The sequence below is a fragment of the Protobothrops mucrosquamatus genome, unplaced genomic scaffold, assembly GCF_001527695.2.
Source record: "Protobothrops mucrosquamatus isolate PMUCROS unplaced genomic scaffold, P.Mucros_1.0 scaffold780, whole genome shotgun sequence".
Classification (NCBI taxonomy): Eukaryota; Metazoa; Chordata; class Lepidosauria; order Squamata; family Viperidae; genus Protobothrops; species Protobothrops mucrosquamatus.
This window is the reverse complement of record NW_015387048.1, coordinates 245449-255307: the sequence shown is the minus strand read 5'-3', so window position 1 is coordinate 255307 and position 9859 is coordinate 245449. Positions and strand designations below refer to the sequence as shown.

At 41.0% G+C, this 9859-nt stretch overlaps 1 pseudogene; it reads right to left on the bottom strand.

Annotated features, from left to right (window-relative positions):
• The window catches only part of LOC107289888, a 22074-nt pseudogene that overhangs the window by 11057 nt on the left and 1158 nt on the right, over positions 1-9859 (bottom strand).

Genomic DNA, 9859 nt, shown 5'->3' with positions numbered 1-9859 from the left:
CTTTCAGGTTAAGTTCATTTTTTAAAATAGGTATCATCTGAAATAGAAAAAGAAACTTAGGTAAAATGTTCATTTTAATGGCCGCAATGCGACCCAGCAAAGAAAAATGAAGTTTTTTCCACATTGATAAGTCTTTTTGTACTGATCTCCACAATTTTTCATAGTTATTCTGATAAAGTTTCATGTTAGAGGAGGACAACTCTCAATATGTTATTATCTCTTAATGGACTTTATGGATTTGTTAATAAGATAAGAGATGGGATATGGGAAGAATTTGTTTTATTTTAAGAGTAGGTGAGAAGTTATTAAAATTGTTTATACTTGTGATAAAGGTGGGAAGTAATTTCTTTATATATTTATCTTCTTTTTCTTTACGATATTCTGATTTTTTTTTTCTATTTCTCTCTCTATTTTTCATCCTTTTTTGCACCTTCTACTCTTCCCTTTTTTCTTTTTTCCAATTACAATAATTTTTATTGTTTTACTGTTGTAATTACAATTTTTAAAAAAAAATACTATTTAAAAAAAGGAAGTAACATTTCATAATCTTTAATGTGAAAACTTTATGATCTCATAAGATTTCAACATCCTTATTGGAAAGTTTTCATTCTCACCCAAGCTATGAGGTTTAGATACTTCATGAAATTTCATTGGTGTGGCTGTGTATAAAAATTGTTGGATGCTGTAGGCATTGCTTGAGGACTGGGAGAATCACTGGCACCAGGCTACTGATTAGCACAGCATCCTGTTTTCCACAACAGTCAATGAAATACTGTACCTCTGAAACCCCTTAAGCAGGACATGAAAATAATAATCTACTGATACTGTTAAGAAACTGTGATTCAGATCTTTGCTTAATCCCTAAGATTGTACAACACTTAAAGGATTTCTCCATCACTTGGAACTTCCTCTTTTATGTGGATTTTGTTTCTCTACCACTTGGAACTTACTTTTTTCATGTCTTCATAGAAGATGAAGAGAATGCGATGATTATCTTTCTCATCTCAGTAACGTCGCACATGATCATACCAAGATCCCCAGGGAACTAAGTCACAAATAAAGTAAGACCGAAAAAGAACAAGGGTCATCATTCATTTAATAAAAATCAGTTAATCAAAAAAGCAGTGCAATAATGCACGGTCACTTACCTGTCAATCTCACAGGAATCGATGGCATTTATATCCCAATAAGGTTTTCAAAGCAAATGTGGCAAAAGAGAGGAGAGAAGTAATTGAGAAAGCAATGGGAATTAGACTTTGAGCTGGATGGAGTAGAAAGTAAAACAAAAAACAAAAACGAAAGGAGATACCTGTACATAGTGTATTGGGATACATGTACAGAATGTATTTCTATGGGAGGAATGGGAGGCATGAAAATGAACAAAAGGGTGACAGATTTATATGAAACAGATGAGTGGTGTTAAATTCTTCGTTCGCGTGCGAATGATGAAGACACATGGTTACCATCACAACTCTTTATTCTCCTTCTCCAACTCCAAGCAAAGAAGCAAAAGGCACGCAGGCCTTTTATAGGGCTTGAAACCCGGAGTCCTTGAATAGTAGGCCACAGGGACTTGTGTCCCATCAGCCTTCAGATGACTTAGTACTGTTCCCACCCCATAAGGAGATGCATCACATGCGATGCAAACAGGCAGTTGCTCATTGAAATGCGCTAAAACAGCATTGGAAGTGAGCAAGGCCTTAACCTCATTGAAACTCCTGTCACGGACTTTAGTCCACTGCCATGGAGCCTGCTTGTCTAAGAGCCTGTGTAACGGCTCTGCCACTGCAGCCTTATGTGGGAGAAATGCATGGTAAAAATTCAAGAGTCCCAAGAAGGCTTGCAGCTCACTCTTGGATTTTGGGCTTGGGGCCTGCTGAATAGCTTGCAGTTTGGCTTCAGCAGGGTGAATGCCTTGGGCATCAATCCTGAAACCTAAGACGTCAGTTGAAGTGACTCCTATCTTACATTTATCCTGCTTTAATTTAAGGCCTGCTTTTCAAAAACAAAGCAAGACAGCCCTTAACCTTTCTGCTAAATTTTGAGATGACTCCCCAGCAATGAGGACGTCATCGAAGTAGGGACAGACCCCAGGAATACCTCGAAGTGTGCTCTCCATGACACTTTGGAATATGCCAGGGGCTACATTTACCCCAAATTGCAGTCTTTTGACCTTGAAGGCCCCCCTGTGAGTTACAATAGTCTGGGCCTCTGCAGCTGCCTCATCAACAGGTAGCTGTTGATAGGCCTGTGCCAGGTCAAGTTTCGCAAAAATGCGCCCCCCCTTGAGGGAGGCCAGGATGTGGCTTACAACAGGAACTGGATAAGCGTGCTGTTGCAATGCCTTATTCAGTATACACTTGTAATCTGCACATATACGTATTTCCCCATTAGCCTTTAGAGGCGTTACTATGGGGGTTTCCCATGGACTAGAATCCACAGGTTCTAAGATGCCCTGCTGGAGCAATTTGTCCAGCTCAGTATCTATTTTACCTTTGAGGGCAAAAGGTACCCTTCTAGGCTTGACCCTGATGGGCGTGATAGTTGGGTCTAACCGTAGCGCAATGGGGGGGCCCTTGTAGGATCCTAGCTCTGAACTAAACACATCTGCAAACTCCTTGCAGACTTCTGCAAGGCTCAAAGTTTGCAAATGGTGCAGCCCAGTTACCTGGATTCCCAGAGCCTCGAACCAATCGAGTCCAATAAGACTCGTACGTTCACCCCCAACTACCACCACATCTAGGAGACCTTCAAAATCCTTATGCTATACCCTAAGGGTGGCCTCCCTCTTAACACACACCATAGAATTTTGAAAATCAGTGAGTATTAGATTCGATGGCCTGAGTTTAACTCGAAGGCCACTACTACTGCAAATCCTTTTGAATGTGTTAATTGAAGCATTGAGATGCTGGGGCCTTGTTCGGACATCCCTTCTGCCTCCTCTCAGCTGGCTGGTGAAGTCTGTCCACCTCCTCTTCAGGATCTGCTTCCGATCCTTCTTGAGCGTCCTCTTGATGGACGGTAGCTGTGTCTGGAGGGTTCCTGGCGAGCCGCAAGGCCTTCACAGCCCCGCCTGCTGCTTCCTCAGCTGCCACCTCTCGTAACGCATCTTGGAAGGAAACATCTTCTTTTGCAAAGATCTTCTGTTGTAAGTCTCTGCTCCTTAAGCCACAAACGAAGCGATCTTGCAGCCTCTCTTCCAGATCCTTGAACTCACAAGGCCTGGCTGCTTGCCTTAAGGCAGCAATAAAGTCCGCAGCAGATTCACCCGGCCTCTGGTCTCTCTGCTCGAACGCGTGCCTCCAAGCAATGACGGATAACTTCGTCTGGAAGTGTTCCTTCAACATCTTTTTCAGATCAGCATATGTTACTGACTCGAGAGGTGCAGGGGCCACCAGATTTTCCATGATGTCAAAAGCTTCTTGTCCACAGGCACACAAAAGAGTTGCTGCCTTCAGGCCGTCTTCTCTTATCTGATTTACTCTAAAGTAATTCTCCACCCGTGCTACATAGGAATTCCATCTCTCTGGGTGGGAGACATCAAAATCAGTCAAGCAGCCAATCTTCGACATCGTAAAGTTTACGACCTTCACCAATCGCTTCCTCTGCAAGCTGATGTTTGGGAAAGGGTCCTTTAGCCGAGCTCACCCCCCAGCAACGCTGTACTGGCAGGCTGAGACGCTGATGCAGACACCGTCTTCCCTCGTCAGGACTTCCTGGGTAAGTCCTTACTTCATTTCTTAAGCTTGCAAAGGATCCCACCTTCGTCGCCAGTGTTAAATTCTTCGTTCGCGTACGAATGATGAAGACACATGGTTACCATCACAACTCTTTATTCTCCTTCTCCAACTCCAAGCAAAGAAGCAAAAGGCACGCAGGCCTTTTATAGGGCTTGAAACCCGGACAGAGTGAACCAATAGGAATTCCTCTTCTTCGCACCTTGCGCATGCACACAAGGCTGGCGCCGCTCTGTCTGGTCCCGGGCAGCTTTTACAGTGCCCGGGACCATTTGCAACCTTTCTGGGCCTGCTGAGTTTCCTCATCAGGCCCAGGACACAACAAGTGGTACTGCAGAAAGGAGCATGAATGAATGGAAGAGTGGAAGTGATGAAATACAGGTTGTCCTTGAGCACAATAGAGCCCCAAATTTCCATTACTAAGAAGGCATTTGTTAAGGGAGTTTTGCCCCATTTTATAACCTTTTTTGCCAAAGTTGTTAAACGAAATCACTGCAGCCGTTAAGTGAATCATGTGGTTGTTAAGCTAATCTTGCTTTCCCCATTGACTGCTTGTTCAAGCCAGCTAAAAGGGTTACAGAGAGTGCTATAAAGCACTATGAAGCAGTATGCAAGTCTAAGTCTATTGCCATTGCTATTGCTATCCCATAAACACATGCCAGTTGCCAAGCTCCCAAATTTTGATCACGTGACCATGGGGACGCTGTTGTAAGTGTGAAAACTAGTCATGTCAGTTTTTTCAGTGCCGTAACTTCGAATGGTCACTAAACAAATGGTTGTAAGTCGAGGACTACCTGCAATGGGTAAGGGATTACAATGAGTGACATATAGTGTGAACTGGGCATAAATGAATGTGCAAGAGAGGCGTCTATATGACTCTTCATCATTTTAGCCATTGTCTATCCACTGCAGGATGAAGGCCTCTTCTGCATGTTTCCAACCAATACGGTCCTGAGGCGAGGGCCATTTTTGAGGTTGTATTGGCATGCGGAAGGAATAGACCATAATCTGCAACGCTGGTCCAATGCGGGTTGGCAGATGTGATGATTGTTGTTAGTTTGGGTGGGATATCTATCATGGCCTGTTTGCCTTGGGAGACCCTTCTGGACATATACATGTCTGACAACATAGCCCACAATTTCATTTACGCCCACAAGCCCCTTCGCCTCGTCAAGGCCCCAACCATAGAAGGAGATATAGCTCTTACTCTTCCCATTTTCAGCTGACACTAATCCCTGAATGATTATCCAAAAGGTAATGTAGGCGCTCAGTTTGAAAACTGAACAAAAAAAACCCCAACCTCTCTTAGCTGCACATATAATACTGGAGTCTTAATTCATTTATCATTCTATTGCTTAATTAAATCTGCATAGGTGAATATACACTTTTGGAACAATTTATATTTTTAATCAAGCTCACCTACACATATTTTAACTAAATAGCATCACCTGAGAAGAAGCATGGAACCGATGATGAGAACAGTAATTTCCAAAAGTTACTTACATTTAAAAAATGAAAAACAAACATGCTCCTTAGGCAACTGAAAGTTTGTGTGTATGTATAATGGATCAATCTGCTCTATTACCCTAATTAAAACCCTTCTCCCTAAAAATATAACATTTGCAAACAATTTCTCCTTCAACTAACACTTGAACTATTCCCTAACAGAAACCAGTTTTTAAGAGAAATGGAAAGAGAAATCAAATACAAAACAGAATAAAACTCTTACTTTAAATAATTATAGATGAAAAAAGACTATTGTGAGTGCATCATCTCTGCAGCCAAGATTGTTTTCACACAAGCCTAGAAACTGCATTTACACACCATGCTAAGCTTGATTATTCTCAACCTTGGCTGTTTTCAGTGGCTTAACAAGTAGGTGTGAACACAGACCATTTGATTGATCTATGGCTCAATGTTTTGCAGAAATAATAATAAAAAGATTATTTGTAAGCAGGTTAAATTGGTTAAGTGAATTTGGGGTTTCAGACCTCATATCTCCAGAATGGACTGCGACACATGCTTCTCTCTCTGAAACTTCAAAAATAATTGTCAGTTAATAGAACAAGGGTCAACTAGAAAAACCAATGGCTTCCTGGTTATATAAAGCAGTTCCCAATAAAAAAAATTATGATCTGAGCCAGTATCCAGTGCTGCAGTGAAATAAAAACTACCTTAGGATGGAGTTTCCTTATTCTGAACAAATTAAAATTTGGTACACAATATAGTCTGAAAGTCACACATGATGTGACTCCTGAAAGGTTTGTAGAGACAACAAATCCCTTGGCACTGTTAATTTTTCAGCAAATAATATTAAACCCAGTGACTTAAAGGGTAGATAAAATAGGAGGAAGCAGATGAGAGAAAATCAGCTTATGGAAAAAAAGGTGTGGATGACAGTTAAAGAAACTTTTGACAGCCTTTGAGTCATGACTGCCTGGAAATCTTTTGCATTGTTCATGGCAGGATATTAGAAGTGGATTACCCACAGAAAGAATGATAAACTGAATAGAGCCAATGATCCTGGTGGAATGAAGAATTACTGAGTAGATCAACTCTTTGTAATTCATCTCTGGATAAGGAAAGGACTTGAGATCACCCACAGGTACTCCAGACAGCTGCTCCTCATGAGAAGACCACAAGACAGTGGTCTCTGGTGGTTTTAGAACTCTGGGAGATGAGAGAATAGCCATCTTTCTCAAACCATGATCAGTGCCTTTAAAAGAGACACCAGGTTTATGTACTTCCTTTTCCAATCACTTTCAAAGTCACTTGTTAACTGCTTTTCAGCTGTTAGGAACTTTTGGATCAGTATTTTACTGTTCAGGGTGAGTTTCCTTCAATTGTTAGCAAAACAAGTTTTAAATGAAAGTTTAAGGACTCAAACAATGGGGGGGGGGGAATAAACAGCAAAAGGTTGATTGGAATTTTGATTTTATCAAGTTACAAATGGACTGAGGTCTAGGTGAATTTGAAATAGGATTTTGGAATTAATTATAAGAATTCTTCCTGTGGGAAAATGCTTTTGCTTTGATTTTTTTAAAACAAACAAACAAACATGACAGCATGAGACTTTGAAGGTTGGACATCAGAACTAGAAAGAACTAGAATTGTAAAGATTACAATTAAGGAGGTGAACACTTAAAATTGACTTACTAATGCAGAATGCAGGAAAATATTTTAATATTGAAGGATACAATATCTGAGCCAATGGATCCAGACAATAATTTTAAGATTGTCTGCCTCTATAGATAGACTGTATTTAAAAGATGCTATAGAAGAGGAGCAAATTTTGCTGGACAAGACTGAGACTGATCCAGAAATGAATTTTAAAAAATGACAAGCTACAAGAACGACATAGAAAAAGAGACTGCACCAGACATGAAAAGAAAAGCATTTCTTATTTTCCAAGTAGTTATTCAAGAACAGTTCTGTATAAGGCAAAGACCACTGGCCTAACATTGCAATTCTCTGCCTCCAAAACAGAATTCTGGTATCATTTTTATTTATTTATCTCCAGGGCCTGAGTAAGAATAAACTCCCCATGAAGAATCTGTGTCCCAAAACAAAATTTTGGTGGTGACATTTCATAAGACTGGCAAGGAGATGTGATCCACTTTTGGCCTTCAGCACACATAGGATCGATATTCCAATCAGTTATTGCAAATTGCTTGTAGGTTAGCCAAGTTGGTATTGCAAATTGCTCACATGTGGATTTCAAAGGAATTGCTGAACAAGCTTTGGCGATTGCATCATTGTACGAGAAATCAACTTTGCTTTTAAATCTATATAGTATTGCTTAATTAATTAAGATAAATGGGACAACCCAAGTTCTCTGATCTAACACCTGCTAAGAAAGGGAGCCAAGGGGCTAGATACTAGAAATATTTCCCCTAAAAATATTTTCAGCAAAGAGTTAGCTCTTGGACTCCCCAATATATTGACCAAATCAACCATCAGACCATCCCCAAATGTTGTCTGCTGAAGAGGATGCCTTATTTAAGGTACTACTGTGTGCCCTCACTGTTCCTTAAGAAAAGTATAAAAAGGAAGCAAACCCCAGTCCCCAGAGGGACTGCCACAAAGAAGAGGGGGGGGGGGGGGTGGTGTCAACCTATTTTCCAAAATACCAGAAGACAAGACAAGAAACAATAGATGGAAAGTAATAAAGGAGAGGAGCAGCCTAGAGCTAAGGAGAAATTTCCTAACAGTCAGAACAATTAACCAGTGGAATGGCTTGCTTTCAGAAGCTGTGGGTGTTCCATGCCTGGAGGCTTTTAACAGCCACTTGTCTGGAATGGTATAGGGTCTCCTGTTTGAGCAGGGGATTGGACTAGAAGACATCCAAGATCCCTTCTATATCTGTTATTCTGATATTTTGAACTGTGGTGCAGCTCAAAAGACTTAGAAAGATATGCAAGGCCTGCTCAGGGACGTCCATCCCATATTATTTTGGGGGATCATGCCTGGCAAGCTGAATGGATGTGATGTATCTATGTTACTTTTTAATATTTACTCTAAAAATCATTTTTGGCATTTCAGAGTGGTTTGAGCTATTGTCTCTGAATCCTGCTGGCCACTGGTATCCACACACGTTTGCCTTCCATGAATTTTGTAACATACTCTTCCCAGGTCCCTGGATATGGCTGGGTTAAATTCATCTGGTCAAAGAAGTAATAGGATACCAGATTATTCTTGGCATTGCGAGCAACGTAGATCATCTGTGATGGGATAGAAAAGAGAATGATAATGCATGAGGCAGTCGAGTAGGGCTGAGGAGTGGAACAAAGATACAAGGGAGTCTTAAATGAACTTACTTTGCACTTATTTTCCCAAAAGCTTTTAGGGACAAGCTGGAAGGGGAGGTGGGTCTTGATCACACGAGGAGATGGAGCATTCACCAATTTATCAACTCCTGAAGAAGGAGAAGCAGAGAATAAGACAACATCAGTCCAACAGCCTATGTATTCAAAACCTAGGGCCGGACATGAAGATGGCTATGCTTCTTGGCCTTACCAGAAGGAATAGGAGGTGGAGAGCAGATTTCTAGAAATGGGATCCGCACGTATATGGGGGCCCGGTGTGCCTTTTCCAAATCACCTTTGTTCCGTATTAGATCCACAATTTCTTGCATCCATGTGGTACCTGAAAGCCCAGAGGATAGAAATAATTAGGACAATCGCTTGGTGACAGCACAAACCCCCTTTCCCAACTACAATTCATGACAGTGGGCCCACGTCCTTATATATTGCCTATATACTGAACTGTATCAGTGGTGCAATATTAATATTCATCATTCAACAAATGTACTATTGCATGTAGCAGCACAAATAAATATTATGTTTTATATGAATTAAAACAGCACCACCTGCACATGACAGAACAGTATCAGCAGAATTGGGGGAAATCCAAGATTTGTGAAAATAAAAATAGTTTTTGGAAAAATAGCATATAGTAAATGATGTGGAAGGGGAAGGGAACCAAACAGCCCAATTAGGACTTAGCAAGCTCTTGCAAACAGAATATATTTTATTGGAGAGTAGAAATGGAAAAAGAAGAATGAAGAATGGAGTTTCCTGAATGGAGGCATTCATTGCATCTGAGGTCATCTAAAGAAGCTTAGAGAATACAGGACAGAAAAGTGTCCCATGATTATCACAGCTCCTTATTTTCCCATTTCTCTGTTTCATGCATTTTGAAATAGTACTGTACAAATTAATAAGCAGGGCACTTATAGCCATACAATTACCTATTGACAACCTTCACTTATAGCCCAGTTTTCACTTCTGAGACAGTTAATCCAATATGTTGAAAAGCAAAACCTTGAGAGCAGACTTATTAAAAAACCAAACCTGTTATATTTCTATAGAATGACAGGTTTCAGGTGTTTGAGAAGTATCATATGGCATTTAATCCATATAATTGGATTTCCATCAGTACGCTGATGATACGCAGCTGTACATTTCCACCCCAGGCCACCCCAACGATGCCCTTGACGTGATGACCCGTTGCCTGGAGGCCGTACGGGTCTGGATGGGGAGGAACAGACTCAGGCTCAACCCTTCCAAGACCGAGTGGCTGTGGTTGCCGGCGCCTCGGCATAGTCAGCTGACTCCATCGCT